Source organism: Pipistrellus kuhlii, unplaced genomic scaffold, assembly GCF_014108245.1.
Source record: "Pipistrellus kuhlii isolate mPipKuh1 unplaced genomic scaffold, mPipKuh1.p scaffold_m20_p_2, whole genome shotgun sequence".
Classification (NCBI taxonomy): Eukaryota; Metazoa; Chordata; class Mammalia; order Chiroptera; family Vespertilionidae; genus Pipistrellus; species Pipistrellus kuhlii.
The window spans coordinates 138,375,547-138,403,138 of record NW_023425515.1 but is presented as its reverse complement, the minus strand read 5'-3'; the positions used below and the strand labels follow the sequence as shown (position 1 = coordinate 138,403,138).

Here is a 27,592-nt window from a genome sequence, read left to right as displayed (position 1 = left end):
AGACCAGCTGCCTCCTGCACATCCCCTGCTGGGGATGTGCCCTCAACCAATGTACATCTTTTGACTGGAATCAAACCTGGGACCTTTCAGTCCGTAGACCAATGCTCTATCCATTGAGCCAAACCAGTTTCGGTGATTATTCATTTTCTGATTGGTATCTACAGTGGTAAATTTTATGTATCAACTTAACTAGTACCCAGCTAGTTAATTAAACACTAATCTAGGTATTTGTGCTTAATACACACCTGTGTATAACTGTGTGGTATTTCGTAGTTGTGATCAGCATCTAAATCAATTAGTAGACTTCTAGACTTTAAGTAAAGAATATTACCCTTCTTTCTAAATATTTAAAAATACCTCTATTTCATTTGCATAATTGGTAATTTTTTATGGTTATATAAATTTATGATTATTATTTTTCTTTCTGTTTCTCTTTTTCTCTTTCTTTCTTTCTTTTTTTTTCTTTTTTTCTCCTTTCTTTCTTCTTTCCTCCCTTCCTTCCTTCCTTCTTTCCTTCCTTCCTTCCTTCCTCTCTCCCTCCCTCCCTTCCTTCTTTTCTTTCTTCTTTCTTTGCTGGATTTTTTTGTTTTCTCTTTCTCTTTGATTTTCAGAATTTTGATGATAAAGTGCCTAAGAGGGGTTTTCATTTAAATTTATTATGCTTGGTTTTCACTTTGCTTTTGGGATCCTAGGATTAGTGTTTTCAATCAACTTAAAAAAAATGTTTTTATTGATTTGAGAAAGAGGGAGAGAGAGAAAAACAAGTGAAAGAGAGAAACATCAATGTGAGAGGGAAACACCAATCAGCTGCCTCCTTCATGCCTCTACTGGAGCAGGTGCCCTGACCAGAAATTGAACTGGTGACCTTTTGGTGCAGAGATGGTGTTCAACCAACAGAGCCACATGGGCCAGGGCTCTGATTACTTTTGGAAAATTCTCAGTTATTTCTTTCTCAATCAAATATTCTTTATTTTTCTTTCCGTCTTAGATTCCAATTTTTTATATGTCAGACCATTAGTATTTTAATACTATTCCATAGATTTTATAGTTCTGTTTTTCCATTTATATTTTTATTTTGTAATATAGTTTGAATAAATTCTTTTTTCTAATCTGTATTCAAATTCACTGCTTATTTACACTGCTATTTCCAGTTAAGCCTACTGAACACACTGTTCAATTCTTTTACATTTCTATTTAATTTTGTTGTTTACTTTTCTCTGCTCAAAGTTCCTAACTGTTCATGCATCATTGGTATCTATCCTCCAAGGTTCTTTGACATATTTAAATATAAGAACATGAGATTTAAAATTATTATCTCATAATTCTAACATCTGTGCCATTTCTGGGTTCATTTTAATTGTATCTCTAAATATAAGTGGCATTTCCTTGATTCTTTATGTCTCAAAATTTTGAATGATATGCTTCCAATTGTAAATAATATCTATTTACAAAAAAAAAGACATGTTTTCTTCTATCAAGCTGCTGGAGTGTCCAGATGTATAAATCTAATCAGGTACTTGTACTGGGTTTTGGCTTTTTTGAAACTTCAGTTAGTTGCAGATCACTACTGGCTTCAAGTGTTTGAGGGGCTCCAGAGATTTCTTTATGTTCTAGAGTCTTCCTACTAACCTTCCAAATTGTGGGGTGATTTCTCTCTTCTTTATGTCAGGGTGATAGTTTTGTTAGTCATTGGTGAATTTTCTTTTCACTACAGTTCTACTCTTAGCTTTCTGTACCTCAGGAGTCCCTCTGTGCACTCTGCTTGCCTGCACTAACCTTTGGAAGACCTCTGCATTGCACTGAGTCAAACTCAGAGTGTCATAAATGAGTATTTTCACATTTCTTCTGTCCATTCTCAGATCTTTTGGAGCCAGGGACTTCACTAGTTGAAGGCTCTGAGTGTGCTCAGAGAGATTTCCCTCTACTCTCCTACACAGCCTTGCCACAGACTTACACTGGCCCTACAAACCATGGGGGAAGCCTCCCCCAGCCTTTGGCATATTACATCTGTGTGTTTGGTGAAATGTCATGACAAAACGTTGGCAAGAAGAGTCAGACTCACTGTGTGGCTTTTAGTGATTCTAATCCATCCCATTAACCCACAGGTGGTCACTATGAGTTTGTGAAAAGTTTGGCGTAGTCTTCCCAACTCCTCTGCCACTCTAATAACATTAAAAGCAGCTGTGGTTGCCCTTACAGGTTTGGCTCAGTGGATAGAGCATCATCGGACAGCAGACTGAAGGGTCCCAGGTTCAATTCCAGTCAAGGGCATATGCCTTGGTTGCGGGTACATCCCCAGTAGAGGGTGTGCTGGAGGAAGCTGATTAATGTTTATAACTCTTTATCCTTCTCCCTTTCTCTCAGTAAAAAATCAATAAAATATATAATTTTTAAAAAGCAGTTGTGGTTTGTTTACTAGAAGATTCATCACTTTTTGGTATCTAGTTTATTTTTGTTTCCTCAGCTCTCATATTGGTTTAAAAATCTTTGCTTTAGAGTTTTTACATTTTCAGCATGTAAAAGTAAGTTTCTATGTGGTAACCCAAACCAAAAAACTTTCAAAACATAACATATACACCTAATGAGCCTGGAGTAAATCCTAAGAAAACAAAGAAAGCTGTAAGCACAGAGTCCTCGTCCCCATTGAGTCTTGTGCATTGTCAGATGTTGTCACCTATCCTATAATCGACAGCATAAGAAGTAAACCTTTCTTGCTTGAATAATAGCCACCACTTTGCTGGAAACAGTTTGTCGAGTAAAATAAAATGTCAAGACAACTTTAGAATGACCCTCTCAGAGGAACATCTTCTCTTTATGTGAATTAAAAAACAAACAAAAACAAGAGAATATAGGTTGAAGGTATATGAGTAATGATAGCACCTAAAATCTGTGATTTTTTAAAACATTAATTAAAACCAACAACAACCCCCAAGCATGAGAAACAGAAAGAAGGGATAAATCACAAACAAGCACTATGATGGCATTCAGGAATTGAAAGAAGTGATACTTATTAAACTAACAGGAGATGACAGCTTTGCACACATAGAAGCGTGTATATGAGCAATTTCTCATAGGCATCACTTAGAGGAGATTGGAGATGATCTACTTTTGAAGAAAAGGGGCTAAAATTTCCCATAACAAATGGCTTAAATCAGTAAGCAAAAGCAGTCTATGGAACCCATCCTATCAAGAGATGGTTTAAGTCTGAAAATATGCTTGAATCAAATAAGATGCTTGCCGACCTTTAGCTATAGTGGTGCTAGCAAGGCCTCTGTGATACTAAACAAATAAAACAAATTATAACAATATCCTCAAGGTTACCACACAAGTAATAGTGCTGTATAAAAACTCATAAAAAAGAAATGTATGGCTACAATAACTGCATTAAAACAACTACAGTTTTCTTTTAAATAACCATGTACCCATGCTCAGAGGATATTATGCTATGTAGTGATTAGGCTCAAGAAGCAATGTCTTCTGGCCATTTGAGACTGAAGAAGGAAACACAAGGCCAGTTTCTTCCTTTGCCCTGGGTATGGGGCAACAATGACCTCAACTGGGGTGTGGAAGGAGCCGAAGGGTGCAGAGGCATGATGGGAAAACAAACTTCTCTTTGATAATTTTTTCTAAAGATAAGAAAGAGCAATCCCTTTGATGAAAAAATAAACACACGCAGTTATACACACACACACACACAGGCACACACACACACACACACACAAACCAAAACTAGAAGAGCCATTTAAATGGCTGAGAAGGAAGTCTTCTATTTTTAAGAAAGTGTACAGTGAAGGATCACATAATTATAAAGCACACCAAATTTATATCATTTGCTGAGTATTTAATCTCATTTATTTTTCTGACTTTTTCTGATTTGCTATTGGTGTAGAAAATTTGATCTATAAGACATTTCTGTGTTCCTGGCAGAGAAAGTAAGCAAAAATAAACATGCATGATAGTCATTTGCAAGCATGGCTCAAAGATAATGCATAATAATTGAATTAATTTGTGTTTGTAGAGGATGTTGGAGTTTCGAGGGAAACCATTAATAGTGTACCCCTTCCCTACCCAAGTTTGGAATCATATGAGAAATAAATACCAAAGTCAATGATATGCAAAGAAAATTAAGAGTTTTGTTATTGATATAAGCTGAATTGAGGACAGGACTATATGTGTGACCACAATAGGTTTGTTATTACTTTACCCTCTAATTAGACAAACCTAATTCCCAGTCATGGTGTGGCTGGATGGCTGCAGACTCGGCCCACTGGAGCCTGCTTAAGGCAGAATGTAGCTGAAAATATACGCATTATTTTGCGATTACTTTGAAAAGGGAAACAAGAAGGATTGAGCACAACATGGTCACTTCTTTCTCTCAAACGTAGCACCAATGTAAATTATTCCTCCTTCCCAGGAGTAGCTGAGAGAGTGGAAGAGAAGTCAAGAATTTTATCTTTACAGAAAGTGCTTTCTCATATAAATACAGAGGGTCTCATGAACACATGTAATTTAACACTCAGACCAACTTTATAAGGAAAAAAAGTCCTCTAAATTCTACGAGAGGCCAAAACAGGTTTGGCTCAGTGGATAGAGCATCAGCCTGCAGACTGAAGGATCCCAGGTTTGATTCTGGTCAAGGTCACATACCTTGGTTGCAGGCACATCCCCAATTAGGCGTGTGCAGGAGGCAGCTAATCGATGTTTCTCTCTCATTGATGTTTCTAACTCTCTATCCCTCTCTCTTCCTCTGTGAAAAATAAATAAAATATATTTTAAAAATAAATTATACATGAGGAAACTGAGACCAAGAGACTACTACTACTACTACTAATAATAATGAATGGCCAAATCAAAAGAGCTGGTAAAATATAGAATTTAGATGTGGGCTGGGGTATCTTTCTTCTATACTTTCAAAAAACAGTTGTTTTTTACTTATCTATAGAGAAAGCAGTGTATTCTGATAGCCCTAACTACAGTTTACAAAATATTCCTAATTCCATTTTTAAAAGTGACATTTCATTTCTAACTTCAGAATACATCTTTTGTCTTTATGGAAGGCATTTGATTTTATAGCCTATGTCAAACTGAGATAATTTGAAAGTCACAGACTGTGGGAAATTCACCTTATATTATCTTATGTCGATGAAGAAATGATCTTTGCCCATTTTGATGACTTCATCTAGTAAAATCATGGTGCAACTGAGTAGAAAGCATGACCTCTTTTTAGTTTCTAGGGCTGTTCTTCTGACTCTTAGATCAGCTGCACTTTCACAAGCAACTCTGAACACTGCAGGTGTCTCCTTGCAGGGGCCTGGCCCTCTTAAAATTAATGGTCTGGGAGAGCAAAGCAAATGACATCCTGTGAGCAGTCTCTCAAAAGAGATGAAAGGGGAAGAGTGTAGACTGAGTTAGTCTAGTTTATTCCTTTATCATCCTCACCATGAAGTAAGTTCCATCTCTTCTGTTGAGAAAAAATGAGTGAAGAACCAATGAAGGTTCCGGAAATGTACATTAGTTGACTTCCTCAACAAGGAAAGAATCAAGTATGTATATCAAAGCAAAGCTCTGATCACTCAGTGTCCCTACATAAAATAAAGCTCTTTCTAAAAATTTTATTTCCAAATTACTGTCACATTTATTTATTTATTTAGTTATTTATTTATTTTTAAATTCTTTATTGTTTTTAGTATTATATAGGTCTCCTTTTCCCCATTGATTTCTCTCCAGCCACCCCACCTCCCAGCACATGCCTTCACCCCCCTACTGTCTGTGTCCATTGGCTATGCTCATATGCATGCATACAAATCCTTTGGTTGATCTCCCTCCCCTTCCTACCTGCACCCTCTCTCTGAAGTTTGATAGTCTGTTTGATGCTTCTGTCTCTGACTCTATTTTTGTTCATCAGTTTACATTGTTCATTAGATTCTACAAGTGAGTGAGATCATGTGATACTTATCTTTCCCTGACTGGCTTATTTCACTTAGCATAATGCTCTCCAGTTCCATCCATGCTATTTCAAGTGGTAAGAGTTCCTTCTTTTTTACAACAGCGGAGAATTCCATTATGTAAGTGTACCACTGCTTTTTAATCCAATCATCTGCTGATGGGCACCTAGGCTGTTACCAAATCTTAGCTATTGTAAATTGTGATGCTGTGAATATTGGGGCGCATATGTCCTTTCTGATTGGTGTTTCTGATTTCTTGGGATATATTCCTAGAAGTGGGATTACGGGGTCAAATGGGAGTTCCATTTTTAATTTTTTGAGGAAACTCCATACTGTTTTCCACAGTGGCTGCACCAGTCTGCATTCCCACCAGCAGTGCATGAGGGTTCATTTTTCTCCACATCCTTGCCAGCACTTGTCATTTGTTGATTTATTATGATAGCCATTCTGACGGGTGTGAGATGCTACTCATTGTGGTTTTGATTTGCATCTCTTGGATGATGAGTGACTTTAAGAATATTTTCATATGTCTCATGGCTTTATGTATTTCCACTTTCAAAAAGTGTCTATTTAAGTCCATTACCCTTTTTTTTTTAAATTGGGATGTTTATCTTCCTTTTGTTAAGAAGTATAATTTCACTATAACTCCCAAAATAAAGCTTTATTGATTCACAAGTTAGATTTGAATTCTTTGTCTTCTGCAATCCATATTTCTCCCAGTCTTAATTTTCAGGCTTATATTATAAGAATACTTGGTTAACTCAAGACTGTGGATCTAAGTGTTCATTAAACATTCCCCGTGCTTTCCCACGTTTGTGACTGTGCCCACATTAAGAAACATTTATTGAGTACCTAACATGTGCCCAGTACTATTTTAAGCAGTTGGGATATATCTGTAAACAAAGTATACAAAAATTTTTGCCATTGTATATTCTCATTTTTTAGTTGGGGAGAGATAATAAACAGCATATATTGGAAGAAGTAAACTCGCAGCATTTTAGAAAGTGATATATGCTATAAAAATGGAGCCAGATAACAAAACCAGAGTACCTGGGGCATTGTGAAGATAAGAAGACATTTTTATTTTATTTATTTATTTATTTGTTTGTTTGTTTGTTTGTTTGTTTATTTTCAAATTATGGAGTCATTTATTAAAAGCCGATGGCATACAAGGGAGTAAAAGCTCACTAGACCTTGCAGCACCTAACAGCTTGCCATGCATGCCTGGCTTATATTGGCAGAAAATCACAAAAGTATCGATTACATCTTCGGGTGTGGAATGCGAAACCTGTTTTGAGAAAAAGCATTTTTACAGAAGCAGAATTTGAGCAACTTAGGGCCCCCTCCGCGCCGGGAACATGGTGTCCACGGCCGGGCTCTGCTGCGCGTGGCCGCTGAGCAGCCTCTGTGAGGACTAGACGCTGCTCCGGCTGCAACTCAAAGGGTGCATCTCTGGCCCGGAGCGCGGCTTCAGCCTCTCTCATAACCGGGCAAGGTCATCGCGGAGCCCTGGTGGAAGGTGCTGCTGGCCAGGGAGGGTCGGGAGCCACGCCTGCACCAGTGGCACCGCGTCTACCTGCTGGTAGAGGACATGAAGCACCGGCCCAAAGAGAACCTGGAGCTCATCCTCACGCAGTTGGTAGGGGAGCTTGGAGTCGGGGTGACTTGGTTTCAGTGAAGAAATCTGTGGGCCGTAACAAGCTTCTTTCTCAAGGACTGGCTGTATATGCATCCCCTGAAAACAGGAAGTTGTTTGAAGAGGAGAAATTGTGTTTAGTTTGTGGTACTTTTGGTCCTCAAAATGCTCATTCTGTTGTAATCCAGCATTCCCAATGATTTTCCATTTACCCAATCTGGTTTCTTCTCCATGTGTACTCTAAATCAAAATCATAGCTGGCTGGAGTGAAAGTTCTCATCATTTGAATGCAAAAGGGAAGATCAAAGGAGGGTGGAAAAGAAGTTGGATTTGAGGGGACTTGCAGATAGCTTACTACTTAGGTAGATTCCTGTCACTTTGTGAAACAGCGAGGAAGTAGAATTTGCAGGTAGGGTGAAAAACTGGGGGGGAAAATATGTGGAAGAGGAATGTTAAAGGTAGGTTGGGTTGTGAGAACCTCCAAAAAGACATTTTTAAAAGGGTGGTCAAGATAAGGTTTATTGAAAACTTCACATTTATTATTACAATAGTTTCCTAGGGCTTCTATGACAAATTACTACAAATCATGTGACTTACAGCAGAAATATATTCTTTCATAGGTCTGAAAGCTACACGTTCAAAATCAAGGTGGTAGCAGAACTTTACTCCTCTGCAGTGTTTAGGAGAAAAATCCCAGCTTACCTCTTTCAGCTTCTGTGGCTCCTGCCTGTCATTGGCTTGTGAGTGCATGGCTCCATTCTTAGTCTCCTTTTCTATATGACTTTCTCCTCTATGTGTTTTCCTTCTCTCTATATATGTCTCCATGTGTGTATCTTATAAGTACACTTATTTCTGAAACAACCAGATAATCCAGGGTGTTCTTATCTCAAGTTCCCTAACTTAATTACTTTAAATTAATAACTTAATTAATTAAAAGGTGATTTTTCCAAGAAGTGTGCATTGGTAGGTTCTGGGGGTTAGGATGTGGATATATGTTTTTGAGGCCACAATTCAACCCATTCTAACATCTGAAGAAAGATTTGGAGCAAGTGAAGAGTTAGCCATATGATATTCTGGATGAAAAATGATCCAGGTAGAGGAATGTCTTTAAGATGGGACTGTGCTTTCAAATGTCCAAACAACAGCAAGGGACTGGTATGGCTGTAGTACAGTGAAAAGCAGCCAAATACCAAGATGAGGCAACCAGGAAAATAAAAGAAAACCAAGGCTACAAAGTAGTCAAGTGAAGAAAAAGTCAGAAGTAATAGTCAACTGTGTCTATTTGTGCTGATATGTTAAGACCAAATCTGATCAGCTTGAAGGTCATGAGTGACCTTCATAAAATCAGTCTGGTGGAGGGAAGAGAAGTCCAATTCAAATCCCATCCATTGTATGAAGCAAACTCAATAAAATATCCAAGAAAGATTCTCTGATCTTACTATTTGCAGAGTAGTGAACTTGAATATTTTAATAGTTATATTTCACATATGTATTGGAATTTTTTGTGAGCTTTTTTATTTTCTTTACCTTAGCATTTTAAACATATTGTAAATAGAGCTTATTTGTAATTTTATTCACCATAGGCCTTAACATAGTACCATGTACATTTTAAGTGCTTCTTAATAAATATTCACTAAGTAAGTGAATGAACTCTTAATTTGATCATGTTATCCAAATTTCTACCTAAAAAGAGTTGTATCTTCTTTATTTAAATATATTTTTATTGATTTCAGAAAGGAAGGGAAAGGGAGAGAGAGATAGAAACATCAATGATGAGAATCATTGATTGGCTGCCTCCTGCATCCCCTCCCTACTGGGAATTGAGCCCGCAAACGAGGCATGTGCCCTTGACCAGAATCAAACCCAGAACTCTTCAGTCCATAGGCCAATGCTTTATCCACTGAGCAAAATATGCTAGGGCTATATTTTCTTTAAGTACAAATAACTGGCAAACTAAAGCAAACTATGTTCAATTTCTAATTTTCTCCATGTGAAATTTTGTTGAGAACTTGGCTGTATATTCAACACAAATCTTTAGGGGGGGAAAGATGTTTAGTCATGTGAGAAAAAGAGAAGAGATTCTTCTTTTTCATTCTATTCTTTGGGTTTTGCCTTATTGAAGTCATAGCATCAAATCCATTCTTACCATTTTTAATTCTAGAGAGGAATGATGACACATTTCCTGACATATAAGATTGCAATAGTTTTTGCAATTGCACCTACTCATAACAATCAAGAACCATTTGCTTTTGTACAATTATTAGTGTTTTTCATTGTTTGAAGGTAGACTGTGATGTAAATGAAGTGATAGGAAGAGGGTCTGCGAGGAATGGTTCTGAATCTATCACAGTGTAATCACTGTCTGCCAAGCCAGGAAAGCAAATCCCTTACAAGTTCTTGTTTCTCCCACAGCTGTAGCTTCTGAAACTCTTTATGTGAGCTTTGACATCTCCGCCTACTGCAGTGCTTCTGGCAGAAGTCACGAGTGGCTGTTTCTCCTCTCCTCCTGGTGCAGCCTTCTAGAACTTCACATCCCGCATCTATGCTATTACCACTTTGTATATTATGCTCCTTTCTCTCCTTAATACCTGTGGTGTTTCTCTCATTTAGCCAGATAAAAAAAACTCACTGATATACTCATTCCATAAATATTTTCTTGGTAGCTAAGGTACATCTGATGCTGGACTAGACCCTGAGACTGCAAAGGTAAAGACATGGTCCTGCTCTCAAAAAGCTAAAAATCTGATTATAAGACTGCAAAGTGTACACAAGGCACAAATGAGAATACATAAGAAGCTTATCTAATGCAGATTGGAGAGGTCCAGAAGCACCATTTAGAAGAGGGAATATCTACACTAAAACTGATTAGATCCCTTACTACCCATTAATCCCATAGCAGTAGCATCTAAATCTTCCTTTAAATTTTCAGAATCAAAATATTCTGAGTAATCTCTCTGAATACAATTTACCGTATTTCATTGTAAATGTATTTGTCAACAGTAACCAATTATAGCCCTTCATATAAAATCATTTGACCATATAAGTACCTGGACATTTAACTTTTATCTTAGCATGCACAGAGTTTTAGGGAGTTTGTACACAAAATGCTGAAGTGTTTCTTTGTCTAGTTGAAAACAATTCAATTTCCTTCTAAGTAATCCCTGAGCAGACTGCTTCCAAGTTTACTCAGTGACTGAGCATCCCACCCAGGACTGTGTCATCACCATAAAGACGTTTACTATACTCAGAACACTGCCATGTCAGCTTATTTATAAAGATCACAAATAACAATGGCCCAAGGATTAATCCCTAAGGAACTCCCATAATGACATCCATTTAAAATCCGACATGACACTGTTTAATAACACAAGTGGTGTGTGCCCTCTTAAGTAGCTAGCACACCAATTAATTAAGGATGATGCCATACCTAGTTCATTCCATTTAACCAGTACAGAAATATGCTCCACCAATTAGGAAATAAAATAATGTTTGAAGAAGCACTGAGTTATTTATCTGAGATGATCTGTAACTGAGATGACTATGTACACTCCCTCCCCTTCAGCGAGCTGTGACTATGTTGACATCTTCCTTTACTATGAAAAGAGAGGCATGATTTTAACTTGGAAGTGACCCTTCAACATCATATCCAGAATCTTCCCAGTGAAGGCATATTAGACATAATTGCAGCAGATGAAGCTTTGAAGTAATAATCTTGCATGCTCACTTAAATAGTTAATAGGACAATCTAGTTCATTGGTACTTCACAGGAAGTCATTTACACATCTTTACACCACTGAGTGAAATCTAAAATGCTGTCCAATGCCAGCTTTCCTTGCCAATTTATTTTCAGTTGAGGAGCTGCAAATAATTGCTGATAAAATAAGTAATGTGAAGAACCAACAGAAATTACATTGGCAGTATATGGTTCTAGGGGGAAAAGAGAAAATAACTTTTTTCTTTGTATTCAGAACCAGGGAGGTTGACATGAGAATAAAGGTCCTCTTATCTTGGAAGCTGTGGGAGCGGAGGGGAGAAACATGCTTTGGCGTCTCCAACAGCCCAAGATAATGATGATGATAATGCCGCATGATTGTACTTAATGATGTTGAATCAATTTATGATGATGATGATGAGTTTTAACTTGAACATGTAATGTCCCTTATTAGGAGGAAGATAGAAAGAAAGCATGAAGAGAAGGAAAAGGACAGTGGAAAAGGGGAGCAAAGAAAGAAGAGGAAGTAAAGAGGAAGGGGGAATAGATGACAGTATTTTCATGATCAATTCTAGTGAATTTAATATTATATTTTCATAATCAAATTAAGCATATGTATCTCTTTAAAATCTATGTGATGCCTTTGGTAAAGAAGTTATTTTCTAGAGATAATGAGATTCATTGCCATTATTAGAGAGAAAAAAGAAAAAAATAATAAGTAATGCTTTTATTTACTTGCTTTACTATAGCTAAGTGTCCAAATATAGTCAAACTAGACTCTGTTTTTTAAAAACTGGCAGAATTATGGTTAAAATGTTCTCCTTCTTGCAGAAAAGGCCAGATGAACAAATGACTCTTAGCCTCACAGGTCAATGCAAGCCTGGCCAGAGTAAATCTCTTTTCTAATATCAGAAACTCTCCAACCCTTAGACGCAGCTGCAGCAACCTCTTAGTGCAAGAGGAGGCTCTGTTGAGTGCTTGACATTTGGAAACTGCTTATTTCCTCCAAAACTTCAGCCTTTACAAACAGAAAAGCCATAAGTTCTTTATAATTACTATCTGGGACAAGTGTGAATTGGCTATAGATTGCAGAATTGCTTCTGCTGGATTTGGTTGATATTACAGGGGCTTTAAAAATAATAATGAGGACACTTGTGAGAAAGCACTCTCCACATTAGGATTTCAAAAGGTTTTAAAGCCTTAATTGCATAATTAGGCGCCTCACCCACCATTAAGAATGCACCTAATTATCAAACTGCTCTAGAAAATTAAGGATAGCTATCTTAATGCCACATAAAGGGAAACTGAGGTTCATAGAGATTGAGAGATTAGTTTTTGGATGTCTCAACAAACCACTCTAAAATTAGGGCCTCTGGTGACTGATTGCTTATGATAAATTTGAATTTACAGGAAACTGAAATGTCCATATGTGGTTGCATAATTTAGTCTGTGCTACTTGAGGTGTGGTCTGTAGACCAGAAGCATTTCTGTCACCTAAAATTTTTGATTTTTGATAGGAATGCAAAATTTTAAGCCCCTTCCCAGACCTACTAAAATCATTCCCTTGGGAATGGAGCCAAGAAATCTGTCAACAAGCCCATTCTCCCAGTGATGCTCAGAATTACTAAATTTTGAGAGCCTCCAGACCTATTTTAATATATTTTCACTTCCTTACTTCTTTCTTACTACATTTTTCTTTGTGTGGATTGCAAGTTTAAATAATATTCTTTAAATCAATTTAAGATTTCACTAGAGACTTAATTACTTGTTAGTGTTTGGGATTTTCATGGAAAAATCATCAATATAACTTCTTTTATCAAGGAATTAGTATCTGTTTCTGACATGTTTTTCAGCTATATGTATGTGTGCATTTTTCTTTCCCACTGACCCCTTCACCTTCATTCATTCATGGCATATACCTTTGTACTTCTTCAGAGGTAAGTTCAGTCTTGTCTTCCTTGTCTATCCCCTTGACCCCCAGCCCCTATTGGAGAGTCCACATATTTAACAAAATCCAGTCTGACAGTGGCTTCATTATCAAACTGTCAGTCCACTCTTCTTTTCTTTAAAAGAACATGATGAACCATTCCCAAAGATAGCTTCACTTCCTTTTCAGTGTGCTCAATTGAAATACTTACATGCAACCTCTGAATTCCATAATGTTTCTGTCCTCACCAGCAGAAGACAGTCATGTACCATCTTGCTGCTACCACAGCATTAGATATGTCTCTCTTGCAAAACCCCAGTAGCATTTTTCTTCTTCATTTCTTCATTACTCCTGATTTGCTAGAGCCTTAAAAAAAAAAAAAGAAAGAAAATCATTGTTGCCGATAGCATTACTGATCTGATGGCCTCAGTGGTCAACAGAAGAAATGAAAAAACCACCACAAGGCTTTGGTGGTGGGTTACTGTCCTGTGGGAGGCCTGTGATCTCTCTTTACCATTGTCAGGGTCACTTTGCTGTAGTAAGTACCTCTTTAGAGATTTTATTTGGTAGGTTTTCAAAGATTCACTCAGGAGACTGACATTGTCCCTGCTCAATAAAGATTGATTGTGAGCACTGATTCTGAGAAGCTAATATAGTAGAAAAACCTCCTGCTGGGAAAGCAATGCCCCAGTAAAAGAGTCATGTTGGCTGCCATGATATCTGATCGTTTCCTTTCCCTTTTTGAGTTCACAGAGGCAAATCTGCAGACTTGTAAGGCTGCTTTTAAATTTCTCTGTCCATGGGACCTTTCTCAGTCATTTCACCTTTGTCAGTTTTACATGTGTCAGAGTTAACATTTGTCTCTCCAATTTTCCATTAGTTTTTTCATATGTCCACTATTCTTTTTCATTTATTTCTTTGATTTATACCCAGGGAAATATCAAATAGAAACCATTTATATTCTCTTTTACTTGAACTCTTTAAGGAAATAGGATCTACAAGAAGACCTAATGCTTAGCTGAGCCTATGGAGGAGAATTTATGTGAGGAAAGTTAAAAAATAAAAAATAAAAAGGTTGAATTATGGTGTAGAAATAAAAAGATATGAAGAGGGGATAGAGAAACCTGGAGGTAGTCCAAGGGTACAAGGAGAAGAGTGGCAGTGAAGTGGACCTAGATGGGGCAGTGGAAGAAAGGGTGTTAGAGAGGAAGAGTGTTGAGAGAAGAGTTTTGGCGGGAGAATGAGACAGGATCCTTGCAAATAGAACAGATAAACTTTGAGGAAAATAAGGAATGGTTCGAAAAGATGTTGAGGAAATCTTGTAATTGAATTTAAAATGGATGTACTCTACTTCATTGTATAAAAAGTCATTAAATTTTAAGTTGCTCTCTAATGCTTTGGATTCAGATAAATCTATTTCTTGAAGAAAATATTCAGAATTTCCTCAATTATATTTTCATTTAAAATGTCCCTTTTTCATGGAAAAATGTGTAGTTTAAATAAAAATATATGCTATGCAAATCAAATAAAGGATATAAGAAATCGATTTCACATGTGCTGTTTATCATTTATTCTTTCTTGTTTTACCTTCCTTCTAGGTTTTCCCAGGATATATTTGTTCCTAGAACATGCATTAGTTTTATGTTGAGAATTTTATTATTAAAGAAAAGCCTAATATTATAAACTACACCAAATAATAATAGTCTTCATGACTGTTAGGCAATACAACAGCCTTGGTGTCTATGTGAATGTTGAGACATTGGAGTTGTGTAACATTTGTTTCATAGAAGCCAATATGCAAAGGGGCAGTCTATGAATATCTATTAGTGTTGATAAGAAATTACAACTTTACAATTCATATGACAATTGCCTGTGGACACAAAGGGGGCCATATACTAAACTTGACAAGCTTCAGGGAAGGCCTGCATAGTGGGCCCCAGAAACTCAAAGAATGAAAGTAACTACACAATGCTATTGGAGAAATGGTCTTTCTTCATTGCTAGTGGGGGTGCTGAGGGTCTAAGCATCTCCAGAGGCCCCCATGAGAGGATGAGATGTGGTAGAAAGCTTTACTTTCATGGAATTACATCTCTCAGTTTGCAAAGCAACCGCTAGAAGCAAATCAAGTGTCCACAGGAGAGCATTCGGCTAGTTATAATCCATCAGTTCATTGTGTGAGGTTCACAAATGCAGGGGAGTCAAGAGGGTGCATCCCCTGAAACAGGAGCCCCAGAAAACCAAGTGTACAAAGTCCTTTGTTTAGTAGCTTAAGTATCTCAAATCTTCCCACACATGCAGTGGCCATTTCTACTCTGTTTCCAGGGGTGACTGACAAGAAAATACCTTCCCTATTTCACCTAGACTTTCCTGGGTACGTCTATAATATTTAACCTTCCCTTTTCTCTTTTCCAGTTATTAATAATTGCAATGGTATCAATAGGGTGGTCTGAACATAAAAATTCCTAACTAAAAGATAGTCATGGTAGGGAGTCACATCCTAAGCCTGTAACTTTCTTGGCAAAGGTCAATCTTTACCATAAGTGAGCATACCCATTGTTGTTTTGCATCTAAGATAGCATGCCTTTGAAATGTCAGGATAATCTCCTTTTTTAGACCCCATAGGGCAAAACATCCACCAAAACTCCTCATATTATTTCAGTGCCCATATACCTACATACTGTAAGCGTTAACTATTCTGTACCCACAATTGTCAAAGAAATATGCGCCTCTCCATTTTACCTTTTGTCCAATCCCAGAGATTTCTTCTCTCCTTTCTCCTGCTCCCTAATCTACCACCAATGGATTTCATGCAACCCTCCTTATATCGCCTCCTTTGATTTTAATAAGCAGCAAAACTTCCATTCTTCAGAGCATATTCTCAATCTATTGAGACTTTGCTTTCTGGCAATTGTCATTAATTTGGTTCAGATAAACTATTATAATACTTTTTCTTAAGCTGAATGTTTTCTCATTAACATGCCAAAGTGAAAAAAATGCTGCTGAGATCCTTCTAATAGAATTTTGGAATGAGTTCTGCTGTCCCCCCTCCTGGAGGTCTCCACCCACCGCTCCCTCATAGCTTGCTGTCCTGCCCCTTCCTGTAGCTCTCCGCCCCCTGCTGGTAGCTTGCTGTCCCACTCTCCAGCTGATTCGTGATTAAGTCCTTTCATGGTTGGTCATTATGCCTCGGGGTGTAATAGATAATTAGCATATTTCTCTCTTATTATATAAGATTATTTTGTGTATAGATAGTAAATATAAAAAAAACAATGCTATTGGTAAACTTGTTTATTTTAATATCTGTACTACAAATTTTTAATTTTTAATTAATATTTAACCTTCAATTAGTTCCTAACTAGTCAATTATTTTGAAATGTGTGAAATCTACCATTCTTAAGTCATTTTGGCAGATACTGAAGCAAATATTTCTAGACTATGTGTTTTTTTTTCTAAGAAATATTTTATTGATTTTTTACAGAGAGGAAGGGAGAGGGATAGAAAGTCAAAAACATTGATGAGAGAGAAACATTGATCAGCTGCCTCCTGCACACCTCCTACTGGGGATGTGCCCGCAACCGAGATACATACCCTTGACCGGAATCGAACCAGGGACCCCTCAGTCTGCAGGCCGACACTCTATCCACTGAGCCAAACCAGTTTTCAGCTAGGCTATGTTTATTATTTTTTTCCATTGCAGACTGACTGTTTTACTAAGATCACATGATTTAAAACAAGTCCTGATTTTTTAGTTAATGTTTTGATATATGCTTTGGTTGGCTTTCTAACCCCTGAGAGTTATTTCTCTTATTATAGGGACATTAAATTAACAGATGATTTTCACTTGAACTCAGTATCAAAGTTACTCTCTTTGATACTTATTTTATGAATCCTGTTACATGATTTCCCCCCACCATTTGTAGCCAGTTTAACACTGGTGGCAGCCAACAGCAACCCATATTGGCCTGTTAGTCACTACTCATCACTAAATAATGATTCAGTGGACTAGGTTTAAGGCCCCAAGTCCTCTAGATCAAAAGGAAAACAATTACATCATATGAATTGAATAAATACCCTAGAATGGTATTTGCTTCACATGGAAGGCAAGAGCATGCTGTTTTCCTAGGTCTGAAAGTTGCATCTTGCCTCTGCCTCCCCAGCTCTCTAAATTTCCTCATCAAAGTCATTTAAGCTCTTGGTGTTGTTTTCTCATCTGTAAAATGAGGATAATTATCCTTACCTATCTCAGAGGGATGGTGTTTAGATTAACTAATTAATGATTAGAAAGTGCTACAAAAAATGCTTGGTATTATTAAGGAAAGCCTAAATGTTTTGAGTGCTTTTGGGTAAGAGTGCTCTTTAGCGGAAAGGAGTCCCAACAAGTGTTCGATAGCCTGCTAAGCTGCTAGCTCCTTCCCTGAGGAAAGAACACTGGCTCTGGGACCTTGCCCTTTATGGCTGTTTTATTAGCCGAAGGACACAGAGGTTGCCCAGTGTAACAGAGAACACTGACATATTTGAAGAGCTGCGAAGTGATGACAAGATATGCCCCTTGAAGAAAAGCCATCTCTGACTGCCTATGCAGAATGCAAAAATCCCTTTGCAATGTAGTAATAATTGCAGCTTATAATATATCCTTACACAAAATGAAATCAGCTGTGGATTTTCCTTACAGGTTAAGAGATATTTGGTTACATCTTTAGATCCTGCCTTTTGCCAGGGACACTCATAGTTTCTGGCAGACTCTTGAAGCAATGGATATGGAGGGTTTCTCTCATTAAACTTCTTACTTAATAAGCATTTGCAACACAATAGGCCTAATTGCCTCTTTCACATCTGCCTGGATCGCTTGGCCTTAAAGAATGAGAAAGATTCTTCAAGGTTTTACCTACTTAAAAATAAAATTATTTAGAATATTTTTGAATTCTATTCAGATCTTTATTGCTTTGTTCCAATTTTTCTTTTTTCCCATTGGTTCACTGTGTTGTCACTAACTGCTTTCTCTACCTCCAGTTCATTCTTTATACCTGCACTAATGCTGTCTCCTTAAAACACAAATTCTATATTGTTTTACTCTTTTGCTTAAAGAATCAAGTACCTTCTAAGTGGCTTCCCTTATTTTTTTGGGACAAAGCCCAATGTATAACAGCTGACATCTCTCTCATACAGGCAATATATTCTACTTCCCAGCATCATTGCCCATAACTACAAAATTCCTGATCCTAGAACCTTCCATTTGTGGGAGCAGGTTTACCCAAGAAATGTCTAAAAATAAGACAAAACAAAAACATACCACTTGTTTAATTATTTATAATCTTCACCTAAGGATAATTTTTCATTGATTTCTTTTTAGAGAGAGTGGAAGAGAGAGGGAAAAAAGAGAGAGAAATATCACATTGATTTGTTACCTCCTGCACAAGCACTGCCTGCAAGGTAGGTGCGAGGTACCTGCCCAGGACCATTTGGTTCAGTCTGGCGCTCTATCCACTGAGCCAAGCTGATTAGGTCTGCCCAAAGAATATTTACTTTGTCTGCAATGTTCTTTCCTTCTGAGTTGAATGTTATTGGTCCATGAGGAATTTGCTTCAATGTCAGTTTCTCTATAAAAACATCATTTTCACTTTAAAAAATTACTTTTTTGTGCAAGATCCATTGTATTTTTTAGGGTATAGTATTGAGCACTACCCTTATGTATCTCCGCTTCCTGTTTTGTTAGTTGATGGTATCAGAGATAATAACTTACCTACAAAACAAGCTTATTATGAGGATTAAATGAAAGAATACATGTGAAAATGATTTGCAGTTTATAATATATAGATATATATGCTACAGAGATATGTTATTATTATAGTACATATCACTTTGTTTAAATGATTGTGTTAGTTGTATATAAATGTCTGCTTCCCCTGATGAAATATATATAATCATTTTGAAAGAGAAAATTGTTTTATAATTAAGCTTTGTATTTCCAGCATCTATAACCATGTCGAGGATAAAATAATTGTTTAATAATTATTTGTTGAAAAATGAAAGGAAGCAAGCAAGAAAGCAAGATAAAAATTCCAAGCTTATTTCTAGTTACATGGGGTTCCTTCCTTTCCCTTTTAGTATTATTTTTTCATTTATCTATTCACCAAATACAATGTGCAAGGCTATTTGTTAGAAAAGGAACCTTGTGGCATTTCTTTACAAGATATTCATTTTACCTTGCTACATATCCAGAATAGTTTTTTGTTTGTTTGTTTGTTTGTTTTTGTTTTGTTTTACACAGAATCACTCTTGGAATTTTCAGGACATACTTAACTTATAAAAATTACTTGATCAAGAAAAACATTACATATTAATGGAGAGAATAAACATTTACTCATCATGAAATATAATAGACTGAACAAGTCTTAGCAATGTAATGAATAGGACTGTTTAGATCTTATGAGAATTGTTGGTCTTGTTCCCATTTCTAGTGGGCAGTAAAAATAAAATGTTGGCAATTATACTTTTCAACCTACTAGAGAGAGGAAAAGAGAAAATGCATCAAAACAGAAACTTTTTTCCCCTCTAGGTCTGATTTACAAGTTTAACCTTTATCATAGCATACAGTGCTTTAAAGTTTAGTTATTAGCAAACTAAAACATAGAACATTCCGTGTGTGTTACTGATTTCTTTTTTTTTTTTAATTTATTTTATTGATTATGGTCTCACATAATTGTCCTTATCCCCCCATTCCCATCCCAAACCCTTCCCTACATATGCCTCCACCCTCCTGTTGTTCCTGGCAGTTGGCTAGGCCCATTTGCATGCACACAAGTCCTTTCTTTGATCTCTTCCTCTTACCCCCACCCTCCCTTACTTTCCCTCTGAGGTTTGAGAGTCTGATCGCTGCTTCTCTTTCTCTGGGTCTGTTTTTGTTCATCAGTTTATGTTGTTCGTTATTTTCTCTTGATGTGTGAGATCATGTGATCCAAGAAATACCCTTATAAGAACCTAAACTGCAACAAGCCATAATGGTTATGCTGCGAGGCAAATGAATCAGTCTGTAGTGAGTTCCTTTCTGGGCCAAAAGTTCTTTTGAGTCCCAATTTCAATGTCAAACTTTTGTCTGTGCTATTTTGGGTCTCTTTACTTGTAGTACTAATTTTTTTTATTGTCCGTAAATGTGATCATTTTGTTAACATCACTTTTACAAAATCTTATTGGCTTTTAGATAATGGTGGTTTATTTCACCATGGAACTGATACAAAGTTTCAAAAAACAGGTTTGGCACAAGGGGAAAAGTTACTTGAAAATATTTCCTAAAAGTTAAAGAATTATATTTTACATAATGCAAAACACTACTGAGTTCACACCATTTGTAGGGCTACTGACAAAGCATTTTTTTTCAAAGATGGAAGAGCAATTTAAACTTTTCATTAAAAGCCTTTTCAATCTCAACTGAATAAAGCCAGCTGTTCTTTTCACTCCCTCTTCTATAGCAGCACATCATAAACATGTAGACCAGAGCTCAGGATGACACCAGAACTGCTTATCCACAATTGCCTCCTTCCCACAACTGATTGAGGATAGGAGCTGGCAAAAGATAAAGAGAAGATATCTTAATCAGAGCTCTGCCAATTCGATCATCTGGAGGAGTTAACCACCTGCAGGTAACAAAGCAGTACTGTTCTAAAAGCAATGTTTACAGGGTGGAGAAGTAAACACCGGTTCTATGTAGTGGTTGCTGTGGGATGCTCCTCTGCTCCTATAGAGCCTCTGTGAGCCCCAAGAACTAAATCTGGAATCCACAACTACAGTTCTGAAGAGGACAGAAAAGTGCACTTACTATCCTCTCTTACCACTCCTCCTCCTTTGGATGGTCTTCCTTCTTTTCCATTGTTTTTTGTATGTTTGTTTTGTTTTTTCATTTTTTTCCCTTCTTCTTCTTCACCCATTAGTCTTTCCAAATGAACATTTTCTTTTAAGAATCCACCCTGTTCTCTTTAGTGAGCTTATCCTTTGCAAACCTTCAACTATGTTTGCTAAGGATGCAACTCCCAAGTTTTTTATTCTCTCAATCTCAGTGTTTTTTCTGGGCTTAAGACTTGTGCATGTCACTGTCTCTTGGATCTTTCTTTAGTGTCTCCTCTGGGCTAATCCATCTAACACCCTGCTGTTTGATGTAATCACCTTGAAACACATCTCTGATAATGTCACTTCCCTGCTCCAATCTTCAAGGTGTCTATTGCTTAGAGAAGAGGATTTAAATGCTTTAAGAGGGGATTCACAATTTGTCTTCTGCTTTTTTCCTCTAGTCTTATTTTTTGCTTCTTTTATATATTCTCAAAGGCATTGTTGTCCAGTACAAATATAATATGAGCTGATATATAATTATGAATGAGTTAGTAGCCACATTAAGTTAAAAGTAAAAATAAATAATGATATATTTAGTTATCTGCTAGATTTATATACTTTGCATATAGTATATAACAATTTACATATGTAACTTTTTATATTCATATTAACTACTTATATTGGTTTATGTTTATATTTAAATATATTTTGTTAGATAAGTCAATGAGATAAATGGTGCACATCATATAATCAATATAAAAATTAATGATTAGAAAATTGTGTGATAGCTAGCATGGAGATGACTCTTATTGATTTCTGCCAAGATCAAGGCTCCGTGATTACCCTTATGTGATCGCCTTCCAGACTGTGTCAGGGTTAGTTGGTATGACCAATAGAATATGGCAGATGTATGTCACTTCTCAGGCTAGTATATAAAAGGCTTTGTGGCTTCTTTTTGTCTTGCTCTCTCTTGAATGATTCATTAAAAGGGAAGCCAGCTGCCATGTAGTGAGGGCACTCAGGTAGAGGTCTACATAGAGAGGAATTGAGATTTTCTGTCAACAACCAAAGAGGAATTGAGGTATCCTGCCAGAGGCCACAGAAATGATCCATCACGGAGCAGACTGTCCAACCATTGTCAAACTTTCAGATGACAACAACCCCACCTGACATCTTTACTGCAAACTCATGAGAGACCCTGAGTCAGAACAATTCAGCTAATCCATTTTTATATTCCTGGCCCTCAAAAATTGAGTGAGATAACACATGTTTATTGTTTTAAGATAAAAATTTTGAGGTAATTTGTTGTGCAACCATTTTAAAATAATACAGTTTTGGATACTTGCCAGTCTGATGTAGTTGTAACAAAACCCAAAAATGTGGGAGTGGCTTTGGAACAAGGCAGTGGGTAGATCTTTAAGGAGCGTATTACTGAAAAGTAAGAGAACCTGTAAAACCTGTTTTTTAGAAACACGATAGCTTTTGAGGAGCTGTGAATGAAGACTCAAAGAAAATCAGGAAAGTCTTATGTAGTGTCAAAAAGTTCAGCAACATTGTTGCCTATAATGACTTGGAATCTAGAAAATGTGTTCAAGGAACTGGATGAGCTAGCTAAGGAAATTTTTAGGCAAAGTGGTGAAGATGCCAACTGAATTCTTCTTGCTTCTTATAGAAAAACTAGTGGACGGGTGCATGAAATTTGTGTACATTAAAAGGGAGTTAATTAGAGGAAATATTTTAATATTGCTATTTGCCCTTTCTCTATAATAGAAATGTCAGAGATGAAAGAAAATTAGTAAAATGTATATGAAAATCTTTCTCCTGTCAGAGTCTGGGACCCAGAGTCAATCTCCACCTACCCATGCGCTCCTCAAAATTGCTTGAGACCCATATCCGGCCGGCCCCACCCACATTGGGTGAGATCCAGACCAGGCTGGCCCCACCCCTGTCAAGCCCCTCTGGGTGAGGGGTGCAGCCTCAGGTCCCCTGGCCTGGGGCAGAGGGTGCAGCCTGAGATTCCTCAGCCTGGCACTGGACTGGGGATGTGCCTTGAGGTCCCCTGTCAAGCCCCACCAGGCGGGAGGCATGGCCTCAGGTCCCCAGGCCCAGCACTAGGGTGGGAGGTATGCCTTGAGGTTCCCTGTCAAGCCCCACTGGGTGGGTGGTGCAGCCTCAGGTCCCCTGCCCCGGCCCAGTGCCATGTAGCCTCAGGTTCCTGCTGATCTTTTATTATTTGAAACACCCCCTATCCCTTTGCTGTGGGCACAGCCATCTTGTGATGGCATAAGGATTAATTTGCATATTACTTCTTTATTATATAGGATGAGAGAGGAGAGAAATAAACTAAAGGAATGACTGTTAAACAGAGAAGAGTAAGAACTTGATGCTTTTCAAAATTTCTAGTGAACTCAGGTGGTGAATGATGTTAAAATTAAATGTTTTATGAGCAAAAATAAAATCTGTGGCACTGCCAGGAAAACATGGTTCAAAGATGTCTGGCCAGCAAAGCTCAGTGGTTGAGTGTTGACCTTTGAACTAGGAGGTCATAGTTTGATTCCTGGACAGGGCACATACCTGAGTTGTGGGCTCAATCCCCAGTGTGGGGCATTCAGGAGGCAGCCAATCAATGGTTCTTTCTCATCATTTATGTTTCTATCTCTCTCTCCCTCTCACTTCCACTCTGAAATTAATAAAAATATTTAAAAAACAGACAGAAAACATGTTTCAAAGATGAAGTTGAAGATGGGACTGTACAATTTTTTGTTAAAATTCAGAAACCTCATAGGCAATACTTCAGAGTGCAGTAAAGTTCAATCAGGCAAAAGTTATACCTACTATAACAATACTTCAGAGTGCAGTAGAGTTCAATCAGGCAAAAGTCATACTTCCTTACAACAGTAAGGCTTCTAAATGGGTAAGGGTCTTCTTCCTTGCCTTCTCGGGAGAAAATCAGGGTAGATTAGGACTCATCTCAAAGGGAATTGTGGGTGTGACTTCTGTCTAATAGAATGAATGCTAATAAGAATCTGAAGAGATCCAGAAAGTATTAAGATTATACTCACAGAAACAGTGCCAGCTTAGGCAGAAAAATATAAGAGAATACAAAATGAAAAGAAACCTTTTAGTCATCAGAATTCCATAGGCAGGAAAGAGACTGAGAAAACTACAGCTGCAAGCTCAGGCTTCTTCCTCAGAAAAGGAAGGATGAGTCAGAGGGTAGAACCAAGAGTCCAGAGAGTGGGACTAAAAGTCATGGACAATGAGTCCTAAAAAGGAAGGGGACTGACTCAGGACATACCCACCTTTGCCTGGTTTAATTTTAAAAATGTTTGGACTAAAAGTTCTTTGTGCTTCTTCTCTTTCCCCCTTTGGAAACAGAGATATCTGTAATGGTTAAATTATGCCTGTAGCACCATTGTGTGTTATGTGTGTGTGTAAGGTATACATTGTGTCTTTAGTTTACAGATCTTCTGATAAAGTGGAACTGTTTTCGGTGAAAGTGGAGTTCTTGGGGTGCTGTGAGAAAAATAATTTCCTGAGGCTCCCATGGATGGATGGGGTATCATGGGAAGCTTTATTGATAATGTGAAATTAAAGGGGTTCTCCTCCAAAGCCCAACTCTGTCTCACCATGGAAGAAGTCCAATATTGTCTTCAACAAGGCCAGAATTAAGGTTATTGCCTAGAATTTCTGTTTCATATTAAAGTCCAGTCCATTTCTACATCTGGCCAGCTTAGCTTGTGCTCCAAGCTGCAATACATTGTGTGTGAGGTTTGCATGTCCAACTGCTTAAGACCCAATGGCTATGGAGAAAGAACAGGTTGAGCACAGTGGTGAGTATAAGTCACTGAGCAAAAGAGACAAGGAGGCTAGGAAGCTCTTTGTCTGGAGATTTTAACTTTCTAAGATTTCATGTGCTTGCAGTGGCTTCATGCTCCTATCCAGTCCACTGTTCCCCAGGCTAGACTGACAGGAAAGCACCTTCCTATGTCATCCCAACTTCACTGCACATGAACCATCTCCCCCTTGGTTGGTCCTGAGGTCCGCTGGCCCTGCCACACCCTCAGTGATCCATTCCCTCAGTGATCTGCAGAGAACGGATCAGTGGTTTCCTGGGGAGTGTGAAGCTCTAACTTCCTGATGAAGTTACCCCAGATGACTATTCTTATAATGTCCACCCCCCCCCCGCCTTACTCTCCTCTTATTATTAATATTAATAACTAGCTAATTACGATGATAACATAACTATACTTGAGAATTATATATAAAGAACTATACCCACATAGTTCCTTATATATAATATAAGGAACCTTTGTTGCTGGTGGAAATTAGGCTCTTTCACAGAGTCACAAGGAAAGCATTCCAGGGACCCACATATGGGAGGCTGTGGTCTAGTTGTAAGATTTATTTGGATGGAACTATTATAGAAGCTTGCCTCCAGTCCCCAATGTATCATCTCCGTCTGTACCACCATGGGAAAAATTCCATCTTGTCTTCATCAGGCCTAGAAATAGGGCCAGTGTCCAGATGTTTTGCGCCATTGGTCAGTCTATGTCTGTCCTCATTCAACTAGCTTAATTTCTGTTCCTGAGTAGCGCTCTGGCTAGTGCTGTGCCCAGGCCCACGTTTGGAATACAGTCCCACAAAACTTCTAGACCCACATGGCTGGTATGAAGAGAAAATGTGTGAACTGGGGTGAGAAGGAGTGTGAGAGAAGAACCCTTTGTTAGTTTGGTTTATATTATCTCTGGCTTGGGGAGGACCAGGAACGCTTTCACACCTAACCAATCAATTTCCCAATCTTCTGTGGTCTTATTATGGTTCCTTCTCCTAACCCAGTGGTTGGCAAACTCATTAGTCAACAGAGCCAAATATCAACAGTACAACGATTGAAACTTCTTTTGAGAGCCAAATATCAACAGAACAATGATTGAAACTTCTTTTGAGAGCCAAATTTTTTAAACTTAAACTTCTAACACCACTTCTTCAAAATAGACATGCCCAGGCTGTGGTATTTTGTGGAAGAGCCACACTCAAGGGGCCAAAGAACCGCATGTGGCTCACAAGCCGCAGTTTGCTGAGCACAGTCCTAACCAACCTGGGGTTTATCCAATCCAATCCTTTTCCCAGTTAGATAGACAAGCCTTCTTTGTCATCATTTTAATTTCTACTGGGCATGCCTCATGGTAGAAGCACCTCCCCTGTGCCATCTTGGCTTCTACTGGGCATGTGCCTAGCAGCAGAATTTCCCTTTACTGTTTATTCCTTCCCCCCCTTAGCCCTCCCAGTCTAGGCAAGTGGACCATTGTACCCTGGAGAGTGTGTGAAACCCCAGTGAAGTAAGTAGGCTTATTATTCAGTTCAGCTCCCTGGTTTATTAGGCTTCTTAATGTCTGATTTATTTTGTGCCCTTCCTTTATTAATATCTAGCTACCTACACTAACACCTACACTTGATCTATATGACAAAGTTCTGAACTTCAAGCCAATATTGTGACGGGATGAAACTTTGGGGAGATTTGGGGAAGGGTACAATGTTTTGCAAAGAATAGAAATAATTAGTAACCTAAGGGTGAACTATATTTAACATATCTTTTCCCTTCAAGAGGTAAAGCCAAATTCCTCTTTCTTTGAGTGTGAACTAGACTTAATGAACAGTTTCTAATGGTTAAAGTAGAGATGATATTGTTTGACTTTGCAGACTAAATCATTAAAAGGCATTACAGCTTCCTCCTTGCCTTTTCACCCACTCTGTGGGAAGCCAGCTATCATATCACGAGGATTCTTTACTTATGGTGTTGGTTGATGTGGCAAGAAATTAAGGTCTCTGACCAACAAGAGCCAACAAGGAACTGAGGTCTCCTGCCAAGAGGAATGTGAGTGATACCCTGCAGAGTGAATCTTTCAGCCTAACTCAAGCCTTCATATGTCTGCAGCCCTGACTGACATCTCTTCTGTAAACTCAGGAGAGCTCCTGAGCAAGACTCAATTTTCCGACCCACCAAAACTTGAGATAATTATTAATGTTTTAAACTACTGAATTTTTAGGGTAAATTGTTTTGGAGCAATACATTAATAACACATTTTATAGTCTTTTAGATCTAGTGTATATTTTACCCTTGAAGCACATTTTAATTGGAATCACCTTCACGTGTTTAACAGCCATGTTACAGTGGCTACCATAGTAGGCAATGTAGCTCTAGATGCAAGAAATGTTTCTCCATGAATTTAATATACCCAAAATTTCACATTTCTCAATGTATTTTTTTTTTGCTTAGAATGTCCTTTCATCTCATTCTTTTATTAACTTTTTCTGTGATTCTTTCTACCATCCAATCACTCAGAATTATTACCTTGTACTTTTTTCTTAGCACTATTATTATTGATTACATGTATCTCTTTTTATCTAGACTGTGAGAATATTGAGGGCACGATTTATGTATTTGCTTTGTATTTTTAATGTTTGCGTGTACTTAGCATACTACTTACTTTAGTGTTTAGTAAGGTTTTGTTAACATATAAAGGTGGACACTAGACAATTACTTGGCAGTG

The 27,592-nt window shown here is 37.7% G+C and overlaps 1 long non-coding RNA gene across 1 annotated transcript; it reads left to right on the top strand.

Moving 5' to 3' along the window:
* The first annotated feature begins 7,377 nt into the window (after positions 1-7,377).
* On the top strand, positions 7,378-24,911 carry LOC118723350. The gene is made up of 3 exons (XR_004989236.2): positions 7,378-7,714; positions 21,966-21,969; positions 24,900-24,911. It is a non-coding gene; the product is annotated as an uncharacterized LOC118723350 (long non-coding RNA).
* The last annotated feature ends 2,681 nt before the right edge of the window (positions 24,912-27,592 follow it).